This window comes from Bombina bombina, chromosome 6, assembly GCF_027579735.1.
Source record: "Bombina bombina isolate aBomBom1 chromosome 6, aBomBom1.pri, whole genome shotgun sequence".
Taxonomy (NCBI): Eukaryota; Metazoa; Chordata; class Amphibia; order Anura; family Bombinatoridae; genus Bombina; species Bombina bombina.
In genome coordinates, this window is record NC_069504.1 from 322,120,170 (window position 1) to 322,140,113 (window position 19,944).

Consider the following 19,944-nt stretch of genomic DNA (forward strand, 5'->3'; position numbering starts at 1 on the left):
TCTGCACCACCGATCTGCGCCGCCTTTGCTCCAGATGAAGATAGAAGATGATGGAGCCGCCTGGAAGAAGACCTTCTCCGCCGGACTTCAGGAATGGTGAGTACCTATTTGGGACTTGGTTTTAGGATTCTTTTTTATTTATTTTTTATTTTTAAGATTAGGGATTGGGCTGTAAAAAAAGAGCTGAATGCCCTTTTAAGGGCAATGCCCATACAAATGCCCCTTTAGGGGCAATGGGTAGTTTAGGTTTTTTAGTGTTAGTTTTTTTATTTTGGGGGTTTGGTGGGTGGGTTTTTTTTACTGTTAGGGGGGACTTAGTATTTTTAAACGTAAAAGAGCTGTTAAACTTAAGGCAATGTCCTACAAAAGGCCCTTTTAAGGGCTATTGGTAGTTTAGTTTAGATTAGGGGGTGTTTTTATTTTGGGGGGCTTTTTTATTTTCATAGGGATTAGGTTTATTTTTTATTTTTTTTGATAATTTTGTTTATTTTTTTCTGTAATTTTAGAGTTTTATTTTTTGTAATTTTAGATATTTTTTTTTGTAATTTAATCTTAGGTTTTATTTAAGTGTAACTTAGTATTGGGGTTAATTTAGGGGGTGTTAGGTTAGGGAGCTTAGTAATTAAATTATTTATTTGCATTGTGGGGGTTGGTGGTTTAGGAGTTAATAGGTTTTGTCGGTTTAGAGGTTAATAGATTAATTAGGTTTATTGTGATGTGGGGGTTTGGCTGTTTAGGGGTTAATAGGTTAATTAGGTTTATTGCGATGTGGGGGTTTGTCGGTTTAGGGGTTACTAGGTTAATTAGGTTGATTGCGATGTGGGGGTTTGGCGGTTCAGGGGTTAATTGGTTAATTAGGTTTATTGAGAAGTGGGGGGTTGGGGGTTTAGGGGTTAATATTTTACTTATGTTATTTGCAGATTAGGGGTCAATTACTTTACTATTTGGCGATGAGATGGTTTGCGGTTTAGGTGATTGTTAATACTTTGTGCGGGAGGTTAGTTTTTTTTTGTTATACTTCGTGCGAGCGGTTACGTGTGGGCGGTTACGTGTTTTTTCATTATTTCGTGCTGGTGGTTGCGTGTTTTTTTTTTTTTTTATGGCTTCGGGTTTGCCTACGCTGCATCCAGGTAGATTCGCAGCTTTGCTGCATTCAGGTGGATTAATTTGGTGTTGTGCGCAGCCAACATTCTTTTGGCTGCCTTGCACAGCCAACATTTCTTTGAGGATGCAGATGCAACTGGCGACACCGACGGATGCGTTACAAACGAGATTATAGTATAGATTTACATCATTCTCATGGTATGCTTTGTTGAAGGACCAGCAATGGACTACTGGGTGTTGTCTGAAAATCAGGTGAGTCAATGACATGAGGCATATATGTGCAGCTACTAATCAGCTATCTAGTAGTGTATTTCTGTTTCCAAACCTAACTAGGTATGCTTTTCAACAATAGATACCAAGAGAAGTAAGCAAATTAGATTAAAGAAGTAAAAGGGAAAGTTGGTTAAAATTGCATGCTCTATCTGTTAATTGTAAGGTCTCTTTAACATATCTGCCACCTCTAGGGTTGTGCAAGAACAGGAAATCGTTGTGCAATGATAACTGCAGGTAGGGGATGAAAAGAATCAGCTGCCCACTCGCTAATTGGGCGCCATGTCCGCTAGTATATGGGTGACAATATGTTTTGTATTGTTAATAATGTACATTGATGCTATTAGAATGGGATTCTTATCTATAAAATGTATATTACCATAGATAACATCCATTTATAAAACAATACATGAATTTATCAAGGCATACCCATATGGGGCGCGATCCGATATAGATCGTAGTTTGCGGCGCAAGCGAGGGAACCCCTGCCGCCCATAGTTTCAGCTCACAACTTGAGCTATCCCATATACGACGCCATCAGAGGCTAAAGTGCCGTAAGTCTGACAAACCAGCGATGTCCAGAAATCTGCGTAAGTACAAATTTCTGGAGTCGCCAGTGACTTACGGCACTTTAGAAACTGCCGGTGCCTACAAAACCTGACTAAGTTATAAAATCACCCATACTGTCTAACACGCCTCCCAAACATAGCCCGACACATCTAACCCTCTATCCGCTATCCCCCCCACTATCCTAACAATAAAAAATGTATTAACCCCTAAACCGCAGCTCCCGGACCCTGCCGCCACCTAATAAAGTTATTAACCCCTAAACCGCCACTCCCGGACCCCGCCGCCAGCTATATTAAATCTATAACCCCCTAATGTGAGCCCCTACCCCGCCGCCATCTACCTTACCTACCCCCTAAAGTGAGCCCCTTACACCACCGCCATCTACCCCCTAAAGTGAGCCCCTTGCACCGCCGCCATCTACCTTACCTACCCCCTAAAGTGAGCCCCTACCCCGCCACCATCTACCTTACCTACCCCCTAAAGTGAGCCCCTTACACCGCCGCTATCTACCTTACCTACCCCCTAAAGTGAGCCCCTACCCCAACGCTATCTACCTTACCTACCCCCTAAAGTGAGCCCCTTACACCGCCGCCATCTACCTTACCTACCCCCTAAAGTGAGCTCCTACCCCGCCACCATCTATTTTAAAAATATTAACCCCTAATTTAATCCCCCTACACCGCTGCCACCTATATTAAACACATTAACCCCTAATCTAATCCCCCTACACCGCCGCCAGCTATATTAACTATATTAACCCTAATTATATTAGGGTTAATATAGTTAATATAGTTATTATATTATATATATTAACTATATTAACCCTAATTATATTAGCGTTAATATAGTTAATATCGTTATTATATTTTATATATATACAGGGAGTGCAGAATTATTAGGCAAGTTGTATTTTTGAGGATTAATTTTATTATTGAACAACAACCATGTTCTCAATGAACCCAAAAAACTCATTAATATCAAAGCTGAATAGTTTTGGAAGTAGTTTTTAGTTTGTTTTTAGTTATAGCTATTTTAGGGGGATATCTGTGTGTGCAGGTGACTATTACTGTGCATAATTATTAGGCAACTTAACAAAAAACAAATATATACCCATTTCAATTATTTATTTTTACCAGTGAAACCAATATAACATCTCAACATTCACAAATATACATTTCTGACATTCAAAAACAAAACAAAAACAAATCAGTGACCAATATAGCCACCTTTCTTTGCAAGGACACTCAAAAGCCTGCCATCCATGGATTTTGTCAGTGTTTTGATCTGTTCACCATCAACATTGCGTGCAGCAGCAACCACCGCCTCCCAGACACTGTTCAGAGAGGTGTACTGTTTTCCCTCCTTGTAAATCTCACATTTGATGATGGACCACAGGTTCTCAATGGGGTTCAGATCAGGTGAACAAGGAGGCCATGTCATTAGATTTTCTTCTTTTATACCCTTTCTTGCCAGCCACGCTGTGGAGTACTTGGACGCGTGTGATGGAGCATTGTCCTGCATGAAAATCATGTTTTTCTTGAAGGATGCAGACTTCTTCCTGTACCGCTGCTTGAAGAAGGTGTCTTCCAGAAACTGGCAGTAGGACTGGGAGTTGAGCTTGACTCCATCCTCAACCCAAAAAGGCCCCACAAGCTCATCTTTGATGATACCAGCCCAAACCAGTACTCCACCTCCACCTTGCTGGCGTCTGAGTCGGACTGGAGCTCTCTGCCCTTTACCAATCCAGCCACGGGTCCATCCATCTGGCCCATCAAGACTCACTCTCATTTCATCAGTCCATAAAACCTTGAGATATTTCTTGGCCCAGTCTTGACGTTTCAGCTTGTGTGTCTTGTTCAGTGGTGGTCGTCTTTCAGCCTTTCTTACCTTGGCCATGTCTCTGAGTATTGCATACCTTGTGCTTTTGGGCACTCCAGTGATGTTGCAGCTCTGAAATATGGCCAAACTGGTGGCAAGTGGCATCTTGGCAGCTGCACGCTTGACTTTTCTCAGTTCATGGGCAGTTATTTGCGCCTTGGTTTTTCCACACGCTTCTTGCGACCCTGTTGACTATTTTGAATGAAATGCTTGATTGTTTGATGATCACGCTTCAGAAGCTTTGCAATTTTAAGAGTGCTGCATCCCTCTGCAAGATATCTCACTATTTTTGACTTTTCTGAGCCTGTCAAGTCCTTCTTTTGACCCATTTTGCCAAAGGAAAGGAAGTTGCCTAATAATTATGCACACCTGATATAGGGTGTTGATGTCATTAGACCACACCCCTTCTCATTACAGAGATGCACATCACCTAATATGCTTAATTGTTAGTAGGCTTTCAAGCCTATACAGCTTGGAGTAAGACAACATGCATAAAGACGATGATGTGGTCAAAATACTAATTTGCCTAATAATTCTGCACTCTCTGTATTAAGTATAATAACCCTATCTAACTCTAACATCCCTAACTAAATTCTTATTAAAATAAATCTAATTAATATTAATATTATTAATTAAAATATTCCTGCGGGGTCCGGGAGCGGAGGTTTAGGGGTTAAGTACTTTATTAGGGATTGTGGCAGGGGATCGCGGTTGACAGGTAGATAGACATTGCGCATGTGTTAGGTGTTAGGTTCTATTTTGCAGCTAGTTTAGGGAGTTACGGGGCTCCAATAGACAGCGTAAGGCTTACTATGGCTGCATTTTGTGGCGAGGTTAAAATGGAGTAAGATTTCTCCATTTTCGCCACGTAAGTCCTTACGCTGTATATTGGATACCAAATTGCGCGGGTTTGGTATACCGGTCTATGGCCCAAAAAACTAAGGGGCGAAGGCAGAAATATACGAGCGTAACTTCTAGGTTACGCCGTATATAGGATACCAAACCCGCGCAAAATTTGGCGTCGCCGACTTTTGCGGGCGACGCTGCATATCGGATCGGGCCCATGATCTATTGTATATTGAGAAGACTGCATTAAAAAAAGTTTTGTCTGTTAAATATTTCATAAAGAAATAGATGCACTAACCTCTTGGTTTTACTGAATGTTTTATGTTATTTAATTAAATAAAATCTTTACACATTTTGAAGCATTATTAATTGTAACACAATTTTGCATTGCGTTTTAATTATGTTTAGTTTTACCTATGTCACAAAATAATGTTTGTTTCAAGTTATTGATTTGTGGTTATTACTTGTTTATATTTACACTTTTAAACAACTTTTCATTTTACTTCAATTATCTAATTTGCTTTGTTTTTCTGGTATCCTTTGTTGAAAAGAATACCAAGTTAGGCTCAGAAGCTGGGAGCTAGCTGCTTATTGGTAGCTGCACATATATGCCTCTTGTCGTTGGCTTAACAATGTGTTCAGCTAGCTCCCAGTAGTGCATTGATGCTTCTTCAATAAAGGATACCAAAAGAATGAAGCAAAATTAATAAACAAAGTAAACTGGAAAGTTGTTTAAAATTGTAAAATTGTATTCTGAATCATGAAAAGTTTTGGGTCCCTTTATTGTTTTTTTAATGTTTGTTAATACTGTCTAAAAACATTTCATACAGAAATAGATGCATTACCGTATTGATTTTACTGAATGTTTCATGTTATTTAATTAAACTAAATCTTTATAAGGTGTACACATTTTAAACTATGATGATATGTAATACAATGTTTGTTTAGTTTTATCTATATCACACCTTAGTGTTTTATTCAAGTTAGTGATATGAATGTGGTCATTACTTGTATATAATTATTTAAGGATTGTAAATGATATCATTTAAGTAACACAACTAACATTTTATAACCATTTAGAATATGCATATGTTTTCATTATATTTATAATTTCAAAGGCACTCTAAGGGAACGATTCATCAAGCTCGGTATGGAGTTCTCTTAAGACAGCTGCTCCTTAACTCATCCGCCACATCTGAGGCGGCGGACAGCAAACCGTCCAATCGTATACGATTGGGTTGATTGACACCCCCTGCTAGCGGCCAATCTGCAGGGGGTGGAATTAATTGCTTGTGCTGTCAGCATTTATTGATGTGCGGCGGACATTATCCACTACAGTTGATCATGTCCGTCCGCAGGATAATAAATCGGCCCCTTAGTGTCAATATACCATGAGATAATACAAGTAGATAGATTTGGAAACAAACAAGACAGAATGGCAAAAAATAACTTCTAATCACAACAACAATATTAATGGACTATACAAAAGCGATTAAGTCTTGCATAGTCTCAAATTTGGGGAAAATGGACAGTTTGCACTTATAACCTGCCAAGTTTTTAACCAGCTGGTAAAATGTAATGCAAAACTACTTAAAGGACCAGTCAACACAGTAGATTTGCATAATCAACAATTGCAAGATAACAAGACAATGCAATAGCACTTAGTCTGAACTTTAAATGAGTAGTAGATTTTTTTTTCTGACAATTTTATGTCAAAGTTATGTCTTTCTCCACTCCCCCTGTACCATGTGACAGCCATCAGCCAATGACAAATGCATACACGTACCATGTGACAGCCATCAGCCATTCACAAATGCATACACACTTATTCTTGCACATGCTCAGAGTAGCTGGTGACTCAAAAATTTTAAATATAAAAATACTGTGCACATTTAGTTAATGGAAGTAAATTGGAAAGTTGTTTAAAATGGCATGCTCTATGTGAATAATGAAAGTTTAATTTTGATTGAGTGTCCCTTTAACCTGGGTGTGAAAAAGGAAAATGATGCAGGATTTTGAGAGTCGATATTATTAGTGTCCTATAACCGCATTTTGGTAACAATATAATGAGACCTAAGTGAACACTCACAGAGAGAAAAGAAAGCTCTGTTTATCATACAGTGCCTGTTTTTACTGCCAGACCACAGATTAGTATTATACAAATTGCCTGTTTTCACTGACAGTCTTCAGTATCAAGGCACATTGGAAAACTGGAAACAGACATTCCAATTTTATCTTTTTATATCAAATATACTATACTCTCTTCAGGTGTGAGTCTATATTATAGAATTAAAGTCCACTATGATGGATTGCCCACACTGCATTTTTTCTTAGCACAGGTGTATTTGTGGTATATGTTATGTAGTGCAGTATGTGTGCTGAGTGTGTGCATAAATGTGTGTTTCCATTGTGGTATATTAAAAAGCTTTTTAAAAAAAAAACAATTTTAGCTGTAGCTTTCCTGTCCATTTTTCTCCAAATAGAACTATGTAGGTAAAATTAATCTAATTGTCTTGTGTATATACGGAACACTAATTTTTTTAAATATGTAGTTGGTCCACATTGGTGGTTTAATAAGTTCTTTGATGGCCTTTGAAAAGCCACCAAAACACTTTGAAGTTCACATTAAATCCTTGATAATGCCCTTAAGACATATATATTTGTGCATTTATCTAATCACGGGCAAAAAAACCTTGCTGACTCTGAGGTTTTGAAATGACTTCAGAAGCTATTCACATGAATTACAAAGGCTTAAAAAAGGAATAGCAAAATCAGCCAAGCTTCCCTATAATGTTTTTGTACACAACTAATAACAAATTGTCATTCATTGGCTGTCATTAACAAATGTTTGCAAGCATTGGTTCTTTTTGGGTACGTGCTTGTTAAATTATAAAAAATATCCAACTTTGTTAGTCTGTAAAAATGTATTTTAGTTTTAGGTGATTTTTCTAATGTACTGTATCCAAGGGACAGTTATCAAGAAATACATCAGTTGATAAATAAATTTGATGTCTATGCACATAAACTTACCTTTCCTGTGTACCATGGAAATGTAAATGTAACAAACTCATAATTTATAATGATGATAATTGGATTCACATATGATCAGCACATAATAGAGGTACAGTAAACTTATGGTTAGGATTAGTCTTTTTACTAAAGATGGGTTAGGGGTAAGATTATTCCTTTGCTTCCCTCTCGTACAGCCAAGGTCTAAGAGCACTCTCCAATATTTCTACAAGCAAACTTTAGCCTAGCCCTAACCTTATAACATTTCAGTTGAGAAATATGCAGTATGGCTCTTTTTTTTAACTGTGACATTTTGAATTGTGACACTTTGCCTCCAAGATTTTCACATTGAATCCAAAATTATTTTTAAAAACCATATTTAGTACTATTCTTAAACAGAGCAAAATTACAGACACTTCTCACTGACACTTTAATAAAATAGTTATAATATTGAACAACAATAGCAATGGCAAAAACTTGACTCAGAGCATATTTCTATGGAGGGTTAATTGTATGCTCCAAGTCTCCAAGTACTTCACTTATAAACCAACAATCAACATGTAGTTTAAAATTACCTAGGGAAATGCACTCTACAAATAAACACAAAGGTATCTAATTAATTACAATTTTCTGGAAAAACATTGCTCAACAGAGTTAAAATAAATGGTAAACAGATTGTTATTTTGGACTCATTATTATTTATTTTGGGTCTCCTTGTATACATACACATATTAGTTTTGATCTTTCTATAATGGTGTGCATTGTATTGTTTTAGAAAACCATAGAAAATATTATTTGTGACACAGTACATTAGTTTCTTAAAAAAGAGTATAAATATGTGAAACGTCTTATAGAACTATATATTATGTAATTCTGATTCTTCTGATTTAGAGCCAGTTTATGAGTGGAGCCCTAATTGCGCTAGAAGTGAACCTTTTGCACGTTGGGTTGCGCTCGTATTATGAGTTGAGCTCTCACGCTAACCTGACATACACAAACAGCTTACTTCTAGCTCAATTTGAATTTCGCTTGCGCGATAACCTATTGCCCCATACAAGTCAATGGAGAAAAAAGTGTGAAAAAAAAATAACACCCTACTCACGCACTAACCTGAACTTAATTCTCATATGTGCTAACCTGATTGCATATTCTCATATCAGCTAACCCGCACGCATGTTCTCAAGTAAGCTAACCCGTCATCAAGAGATCTCTATGTTAAAGCCCTTTGCTTGCCATTTTTTTCTAACACCTGAGACCTCATATCTTTGCGCACTTATAACTTGTGTGTGAAATATTTTTATGTAAAAAATTTTAATAGATGGTGTTATTATGACTGTAAGTGTACTTTGTAAATTATTTTTGATGTGTTTCGTGCAACTTTTTATTTTCGCAAAACAGTTAAAACCACAGCTCTGAAGTCACGGTAATGATTCTAGCATAAATCGTGATTTTGCTCACTTGATTGTGTTTACTTTCAACTCGTAATACGGGCGCAATTTAACCTGTGATCAAACGATAGCAAAAACACAATATCACTTGCGCACAAACGTTTGCGCTCCACTCGAAATCTGGCCCTTACAAAGTTAACGTAGTAAAAGGTCTCAATGTATTTTTTAATGATAAGAACGTCATTTTGCATGTATTCCCATGTAACAATTAAGCTTATAGTTTAAACATAGTGCTTTTCTCTTCAAGCATTGAACAATTTCTGATTTAATGTCATTGTTTTCACTCTTTACTTCAAAGGCTTCATTGTATAGAATGGAAGTTTTTGAAAGAATGTGCCCAAAGTGGAAATAATTTTCTAAAAAATGCTTTTGAGTGCCAATGCTAAACAAATGCCAAACTTAAAGGGACACTGAACCCAAATTTTTTCTTTCGTGATTCAGATAGAGCATGCAATTTTAAGCAACTTTCCAGTTTACTTCTATTATCAAATTTGCTTCATTCTCTTAGCATCATTTTGAAGGAAACAAAGAAAAAACAATGGCACTACTTAAAAATTTGTTAAGACTTCTAATAGCTCAGGATCTCAAAGTAAATTAGTTAATTTTGGTATACATTGAGCGAGGTGATGCTGTGTATATGACAAACTTGAGAAGAGATTAAGGAGGTAAGAGGACCTCCTATGAAAGAATACACATATAGCACTCAGAAGGTAACACATTTATGTGTATATACTAGAATGTGGTCACAAAATATGATCACAACTGAAAATAATAGTTCAATCTCAGAATGAAGAAAAGAGGGTTGGAAAGTATTTGATAAAATGTAACTTTTAATAAGATATGTATGTATTAAAATAAGGGAAACATTCATTAAAAACACTCACACCAATCCACTTGTGCTATGACCTTTGAGTTAGGAATATTGAATTTGGTGTAGCAATAAAGGTGCTGGAATTTAATTGCCTGGAGGGTCAATTAAGATTACGATGAACTGAATTTATCATCTAGAGGAAGTGAATAATATCACTTGAAAGCTGCTACTGTTTTTTTAAATAAATGTGTCAAGAGTGATTGGTGGGGTTCACTTATAACAAGAAAGATCTCCCCTTATTCCATTGCTAGTATCAATGATATTTAGTGATTGGCAGTGACTATCTCCTTAGTAACATATATAAATTAAGGATAAGGAGAAATATCCCTGTGAGCCCAGTGTTGCTAAATCTTAACAAAGGGGTATCATTAAAGGTATAAAATTTGCAATTAAGAACAGTATTACTAATTGTCTACAACATATATTATGCAGGCTTGTTGTGCCTTCTGCTTATATCTATCAGGATAATATAGTTATAGTGATTCTCAATTCTAAAATGATCTCATGAGCGTTGTCTTAGCTTTAATATACACATACCTGTAGGTATGTTAAGTTTGCAATAGCATGTGTGAAATTTGTAGTAAGGAGAGATATCACTGTGAACACAATATTTGTAAATAGTAACAGAAGGATATCATTAAAGATAAAATGTTTCTTAATGTTGACACAATTTGCTGTTTGCAATTGAGGAGAAATATCACTGTCAGCACAGTATTGCTGAATCGTAATAGAGAGATATCAATAAAGATACAATATTTCTCAGGGCTAGCACAATTCAGCTACTTGCAATTGAAGACAGTATTTCTTGTCGTCTACAACATCTATTGTGCCGGCTTGTATTGCCCTCTGCTTATATCTGTCTGGATAATATTGTTTTGTCTAAAGTAATCTCAGAAGTATTGTCTTAGTTTTGACAAACACATTAGTAGGTTAAAGTGAAGGTCAATTTTCATCAATGAGTGCCCGGTTTTTAAAAATATTTTTAAAAACAGGGGCACTTTCATTGATGAAAATTTACATTGCACTGGATTTGAAGAAATACTTACCTTTTACTTCTGCAAAACCAGATCGCCGATCTCAGCCTGAGTTCCTCTGTACTGACGTCAGAAATGACAAAACCGGCTTCCTCCAATCATGGCTTGCACCCCAGAGCGTCCAGTTCGTGATGCCCTGCTGTGATTGGAGGAAGCCAGTTTCGCCATTGCTGTGGTCTACAGCAGGAAGAAGAAGGAGGGGGGTCGTCGATCCGGCTTTGCAGGAGTAAAAGTAAGTATTTCTACAAATCCAATGCAATGTTAATTTTCATCAATGAAAGTGCCCCTGCTTTTAAAAGTATTTTTAAAAACCGGGCACTCATTGATGAAAATTGACCTTCACTTTAAGTTTGCAATAGCATGTATGAGGTTTGTAGTAAGAAGAGATATCACTGTGAACACATTATTTATAAATAGTAACAGAGAGGTATCATTAAAGGGCCACTGTAAGTAAATATTTTCTATGCCTGTTACTAACTACCCCAAATACAATTTTTATCAATAGCATTTCATTAACATATCTCTACCGTATATCAGAAATCTTGTCTGCAAATTTAATTGTTTTCCAAACCCACTCCATGGGTATCCTTTGCTCTGTACCAATCCGCTTACAATACCTAGGTTTCAAAATGGCGCTTTAAACACAAAGTTATTGGTTTAAGTATTTTGAACACGCAGTGCTGAAAATAGTGGGCAGGATAACGTGACATCATCGGCGAATAAAAGATATAACTTTTAGAGCGTTATGAAACTTCGTTTTGGAGAAAATATAGATCAGTAGGTTTTAATTAATGTTTATTAACTTTAATATGTTAGTTGTTTAGCTTAAAAATTATAACAGAAAGTAATCCTTTAAGGATAAAATGTTTCTTAATGTTTGCACAGTTTGCTGTTTGCAGTTAAGAGTAGTTTCTCTAATTGTCTGCAGCGCGTATTTTGCAAGCTTGTTGTGCTTGCTTCATATATAAATCTTAGCACTCTTATTTATTATATAGTTAGATTGAGTCACAATCACATCATAATCTCACAATTATTGTGTTGACTTTGATGTACACTTTAATCTGTTACTTAATATATGTAACATGATGTTACTGTTGAGCTGATTATTTTTGCTTGAGGGTAAGGGTCAACTTTATTGAATTATGTGGACAGTATATAACAACACCTCTCTATTTGTGAAACCACAGGTTTTTAATGAATACCAGTACACATGTTTGTAAAATTATCGATCCTGAATGTTTATCACTGCATTCAGATTGAAAAGATATGATATTCAAAGTCGCGCAGTTAAGATTGACTTCCCTTATTTTAACACATACATATCTTATTAAAAGTTACATTTTATCAAATACATTCCAACCCTCTTTTCTTCATTCTGAGATTGAACTATTATTTTTAGTTGTGATCATATTTTGTGATCACATTCTAGTATATACACATACATTTGTTAACTTCTGAGTGCTATATGTGTATTCTTTCATAGGAGGTCCTCTTACCTACTTAATCTCTTAACATCATTTGTTGAAGGAGCAGCAATGCACTATTGGTTTCTAACTAATCACATGGGTAAGCCAATGGTTATTGGTATATATATGCAGCCACCAATCAGCAACTATAATCTAGGTTCTTTGCTATTCCTGAGCTTTCCTAGATAAACATTTCAGAAAAGGATAACAAGCAAATTAAATAATAGAAGAAAATTGGAAAGTTGTTTAAAATTGTATGTTCTGTTTAAATCATGAATGTCTAATTGTGACTTTACTGTCCCTTTAATTGCTGATGTACTACATGGATTCATTAGAAAAATAATTACAGCCAATGATACAAAGCAGTATGGTCATAATCACAGTAAATTTGTTATGTGTCCTAAATATTCTAAAGAAAAAAAATCACAGTGGGCATAATATACTTACTCCAGATCCACAATTATCCCTCTCTAGTTTCCATGTTCTTATGTAGCAGATAAGGATTATACAGAATGTGAGCTTTAGTGAATGAGTCTAAAACAGGAAATGGTGAACCAGAGAAATTGATGAGCCTATTAAGCTAGGGAGACTTCTTTGTGATAGACTGATAAAAAAAAAACTCTGTCTGAATATTTGCATTCAAAAACCCTAAGATAAAATATGTTTATTTTTACTTTGAAACCATTTTAAAATGTAATTTAACTTGAATACATATTAAAATATGCTCTTTTAAATTAACCACCTTCAACATTATGGTACAAAGAGCATATACCAAACTATTATTGCTTTGCAAAGTGTCTTTCATGGGTTTTCATGAAGATCTCCTTTTTAAGACCATTTAACTCCAGAAAAACAATTGTGTGTGTGTTTTTTAATGGATTCACGCCACTTTAAAGGCTATAAAAGGAGGAATAGCTGCTTGCCTTCTAACCCTACTTTGTCATATATTTTCAAGGGACCATCTTCTCCAACATTTTTATTGTTTAAAAATATAGATAACGCCTTTACTACCCATTCCCTAGCTTTGCACAACCAACATCGTTATTTTAATATACTTTATTATCTTTAAACCTCTAAATATCTGCCTGTTTCTAAGCCCCTGCAGGCTGCCTTTATCTCAGGGCATTTTTATAGCTTTTCACAGCAAGACCCTGCTCGTTCATGTGTGCCATATAAAAAACATAGTGCACACTCCCGTGGAGTTATTCATGAGTCAGCTCTAATTAGCTAAAATGCATGTCTATAAATAGCACTGCAATAATGGGACAGTCTGCAGAGACTTAGATAAAAGATAATCACAGAGGTAAAAAATATATTAATGTAACTGTGTTGGTTGTGCAAAACTGGGGAATGGGTAATAAAGGGATTACATATCTTTTTAAACAATACATTTTTTTTAGTAGACTGTCCCTTTAAAGTGATGGTAAATCCTAGTGTTTCAAAAACGCTAAGATACCTTAATTTATGATTTATTTATTTTTTAAAAGTGTGAAAAAAGTACCTTTCCTCTACTGCGGCTTTGCTGCTAAACTAGGTGCCTGTGGATGCCCATGGCAAAGTTATTTGTTTTCAATGAGGTGGCGTTTACACCTCTTAGCCAATAGCCGTGCTGGCCTATGGCACAGTGCCGTACGGCTTGCACTGTTATTGGCTAAGATGTGGAGATGTCATCTAATTGAAAAAAATTAACTTTGCCGTGGGCAACCGGAGGCGCTTAGTTTAGCAGTAAAGCCGTGGCAGAAGAAAGGTACTTTTTACGCACTTTTTAAAATAATGAATCAAAGAAGCCTGTATTTAAAGCGATGGTAAATCCTAGCATTTTGTAAATGCTAGGATTTACCATCACTTTAAACATTATACCCCTACCCCAATGCCTCAACCCTTTTTAACCCTCAGTTTCCCATTTATTATATAAGCATTATACTCCTTCCCCAATGCCGCAACTTTTTTTTTTTTTTTTTATATTTTTTAATTTGAGGTTCATTTAAAGGTATACAACATTGCATAAATAAAATTCTTATGTCACATGAGATAAGATATCAGTGTTACAAGAAGTTCTGACAATGAAAATTAGATTATAGAAAAACACAGAGCTAATAATATATAAACCATGTGAACATTATATTACTGGAGTGTCTGTCACCTAGGGATCTTCTAAATAGTACAGTAGGGCTCTCTTGGACCCTCTAGCATACACAACATTCTGACCTAGGAGACCCCCTATGAATCTCAAATGATAAACCTCATTTTTATAACACTTTATGTCTTGCATATCAAATAAACTTGGATATTTTTCTTGTAGCTTAATAGGCCACTATTAGACCTAACTAAAATATCAACTCAGGGTGGGAGAGAAAGCCACAACTCTTTTTAACCCTCTGTTCCCCATTTATTAACCATTAATTAAACCTTATTTACTTTATTTCTTTAGCATTTTCAGGTTTTTTATAAAGCACACAACAAGGATCAATAGAAAAAGGTTTTTAAAAATATTAAAATGTTAAAAGAGAAAGTGGTATTTTTTTGGTAGATATTACTTGTAATACATGTCATGTCATATGAGCAGCTACTAGTGCTTTGTGCTTTTTTTGTTGTGCACACATACAAATGCTCTGGTTAGATATGTTAACCAACAAGCAATTAACCAATGTATGGATTTTTCTAGTTGGATTCAGCAGATATTATTTGGGCGTTGTTCACAATCTTTTGTTTAATAACCATGTTTGACTGATCAGAATCCAAATTCTAAAAACCAAATGGACTTGATAAACCCAGAACAAAACTTTTTAAATTTTGAACAAATACACCAGAAGGTTTGAGAATGTAACATTGGTTTTAGACATGGGTAAAACACAATAAATCCCCCCCCCCCCACATATTAGATAATGTTACTAAGCAATGTCACAAACAGGTGCGAGTGCTATCTGCTCAGTTATTTCATGTTAAAAAAATAATTATCACTTATACATTAAATAAAACAGTAAAATCAATAATCCAATAAATACACATGCCCACTATACTGATAATCCCTCTACACACCAAGCTCTATAGTTTGAGCACGACACTACACACTATAAAAGGGTCCATCAACATACAGACCCTTCAATCTGTGATGTAATCAATGAACTCTCAAATTGGAAACTTCTTTTAAATTACATGTTCTATTTAAATCATGAAAGACAAAAATTGTGGTTCCTGAACCGTTAATGATTCTAGTAGCAAAGAAAGCAAACTCAGAAACTTTGTTTTCAAATAATGTATTACTTTAAAAAAATGCTGTAACTAAATACTATCATTACTCAAATAAATCAGACATATTTTGAGTGAAAATTCTTAACTGCTTTGAAAGCTAATCTTGCCATATCCAATTATTCTTATATTATGTTGGGTAGATACCATTATTATTTGTAACCTGATATTCCAGGATCTACATATGAGAAATTGTAGCTATTTGTATTGGCATGTTCAATGAAAGATCAATCAGAGGAATGTTTAGGAAATATAACTGTTCATCAAGAAATGTTTTCTAAAGACATTTGGAATTAGATATTTTAAAAATATTAGAATTTTATGTAATTTTAAATTATTTATTTTTTTGGGAAAAAATATGTGTTATTAAGTTATATGTTGTGAGCTCTATATGGAATAGTGCCCTTTTTAAAAGGGACATTAAACATTAGGTAAATGCTAGACACATAATGATGTATTCAAAACAAATAATAAACTGAGATAACAATCAGATGTATCTTTTAATATTATATTAGTTTATATATTGAATAAATAAATAACGTTTTTAAAACTAATTGGGGACCCTATGTTCTAATGTAGGTTTCCCTGTGTTTAAAAGCTTATCTTTTTTTTCTGCTGAGGTCAGTTAGTGGCAGTTATAGGTGAATTACTAAAGTAACAATCTCAAGTTACACAAGTTACAAGTGTTCAGTGTCCTTTAAAAGGACCACTGTAAAATTGCATAATCAACAAATGCATAATAAAAAAGACGATGCAAAAGCACTTAGTTTGAATTTCAAATGAGCAGTAGATTATATTTCTGACAAATTTCAAAGTTGGTTAAATTTTTCTTCCCACTACCTCATGTGACAGCCTTCAGCCAATAACAAAATGCAGATACATATATTCTGTAAATTCTTGCACTGCTAAGTAGGAGCTGGTACCACAGGAAGTGTGCATATAAAAATATTATGCACATTACATAATGGAAGTTAAATGGAACATTGCCTAAAATTGTATGTTTTATCTGAATCATAAAAAACTTCATTTTGACTTTACTGTTCCTTTAACCCCTTGTACGTCGCTGGTCTTTCTATGGGTCTTTTTCAAAAGCGTACCTGCAGGAGGGAGGGGGGTATGATAGCCCAGATAATCCCTTAGCGAGCAGCAAAGTGCAAGGTATGTTGTGGTCATTAAGGGGTTAATTGTTGTAGGATTTCCCCTTGTGATCAATAATTTATAGCTAACAGCAGTATTTATTTGCTTCATTGCTTGCAAGTTTGTACCTATATTACTATATAACTGTTAATAATTCACAAAGAAAGGGAAAAAAGGCATCTTTGATAGGTATGTTCTATTGTACATTTTTTTTTTGTCAGTATGATACATTTAACATAGTATCAGGGGTCAAGTCGAGCGGGAAAGCATGGCAATGGAGTTCCTACACTATTTTTGCAGGAGGAACTAAGCTCCCCCTGGACAGTAAACAGAAATGCTTTAGTAAACACTGGTGCTGTTGGTGGGAGGAGCTGGAGCACAGTCTGGTTAGAAGGATAGTGAGATCCTCTACTAATGGGCAGTAACAATACACTAATTCTAATACTGTCAGTGGTCCTGTGTAATCACCTTGCAATGCGTGTAACACATGGTGCTTACATTTCTATGTGGCTTGCTCTAGGGTTATTTAGCTCCCCTCAGCAGATATAGGACTATTGCACCTTATGTGGGTGAAACTCTGTGACATAGGAGGATTCTAAAGCAACCATTCAACCCTTCATTGGATTTAATTTGCTTTCATCAACCAAAGTGTATAGATTGTATACATATAAATACAGTGTGTGTGTGTGTGTATATATTTATAAAAAAACAATATGAATTGTTAGGGAGGCTGGAAGTCTTAGTGAGTTCCCATGCTTTTTTGTAGGACTTGACCCCTATAGTATAATGTGTAAAATAGATGCTTGTTAAACTTCTACATAACAATAAATAATAGAATTAAAGTTCCAATTCAATAAATAAAACACATAAGTAAAGAATAAACAAAACACTTAAACAAAGGTAATTTAGAAGAAAGAATATAAAAGTTTGGGTTTTTGGAGGGGGGGTTACTTGTAAAACTACATAAATCTAGACAGTTTATTCCTGCATGTTTAATAGTTAAGCTTTACGGGAATTTATCACTCTTATAGACAAACTTCTACTCTTAATTTTTCAAGACTCATTATCCTCAGGCATAGTACCGCAGGATTGGCGTAAAGCTGATGTGGTGCCACTCTTCAAAAAGGGAAGCAGTGCTGATCCAGGAAGCTATAGACCAGTTAGTCTGACATCAATAGTGGGGAAGATACTTGAAGGGATTATAAAGGATTATATTGATTGAGTATATTTATGTAAACAAGATTATGAGTTCAAATCAGCATGGTTTCATGAGAAATAGATAATGTCAAACTAATCTAAGTAGATTCTATGAGGAAGTAAGTAAAAATATAGATAAAGGGGAATCAGTTGATGTGATATACTTAGATTTTGCAAAGGCAATCGATACAGTGCCACATGAGAGATTAATGTAAAAAAATTAAGGAACTGGGAATAGCTGAAAATGTTAGCTGATGGATAAATAACTAGATAAAAGATAGGGAGCAACGAGTAGTAGTAAATGGATCATACTCAGATTGGACAAAGGTAATCAGTGGAGTCCCACAGGGATCAGTACTGGGCCCTGTTCTTTTTAATATTTTTATTAATGACTTGGAGCAAGGATTAAATAGCAACATCTCTATTTTTGCAGATGATAAAAAGTTATGTAAGGTCATTAGGTCAGAGCAGGATGAGCTTTCGTTACAAGGGTATCTGCAAAAATTACAAGTATGGGCAGATAAATGGAAAATTATATTTAATACGGGAAAATGCAAGGTTCTACATTTTGGAAGTAAAAAAAAGGAGGCAACGTATTATTTGAATGGGACAAGACTTAGCCAAACAGAGGAGGAAAAGGATTTGGGAGTAGTAATAGATACTAAGCTAAAGATGGGTGCACAATGCAGGGCAGTGGCTTCTAATGCTAATAAGATACTAGCATGTATTAAAAGAGGCATTAATTCAAGGGAGAAAAGCATAATTCTGTCCCTATATAAATCCCTGGTAAGACCTCACCTTGAGTATGGAGTGTTGTTCTGGGGACCGATCTCAAAAAAGACATTGCAGACCTAGAAAAAGTTAAGAGAAGGGCCACAAAGCTAATAAGGGGAAGGGGAAATGTAAGCTATGAGGAGAGGTTAGCCAAAATGGGTCTGTTTTCTCTAAAAAAAAGGCGCTTGAGAGGTGACATGATTACTTTATATAAATATATTCAAGGCCCATATACAGAGATGGAAGAAGCTCTGTTTATTCCAAGAAAAATTATTTGTGACAAGAGGTCACAATTTAGGGCTGGATGAAAAGAGATTTTGGGGGGTAGTTATCAACGTGTCAACTTTTCTTACTTCGCCGGCCCAATACGCCCGCCTAAGCTCGCCTACCATCGCCGCCGCGGACCTGAAAAAATTTGCCTAAGCTATCAATAAATCTGTCAAAAAGCCACGCACCAATTACGGGGCAATGAGCAGCGGACTGTGAGATTTATCGCTCATCCGATCTCGCTGCTCTTCGGCTTTTTTACAGCTTTATTGCTAGCCTGTCACTAAGCACTAACAGTTATCTACACTGTTCTACCCCCTATACCGGTGCCCCCGGAGCCCCCCGTAACTCAATAAAGTTACTAACCCCTAAACCGCCACTCCTAGACTCCACCGCAACTCTTATAAATGTATTAACCCCTAACCCGCCGCTCACGTACACCGCCGCAAGCTACATTATACCTAGTAACCCCTATCCTGTCCCCCCTATACCGTCGCCCTCTATAATAAAGTTATTAACCCCTATCCTGCTGATCCCGCACCTCGCCGCTACTAAATAAATAGTTTAACCCCTAAACCGCCGCTCCCGGACCCTGCCGCAACCTATATTAAATTTATTAACCCCTAATCTGCCCCCCCTACACCGTCGCCATCTATAATACATTTATTAACCCCTATCCTGCCCCCCACTACACCGCCGCCACTGTAAGAAATGTATTAACCCCTAAACCTAAGTCTAACACTAACCCTAACACCCCCCTAACTTAAATATTAATTTAATAAATCTAAATAATATTTCTATTATCAACTAAATTAATCCTATTT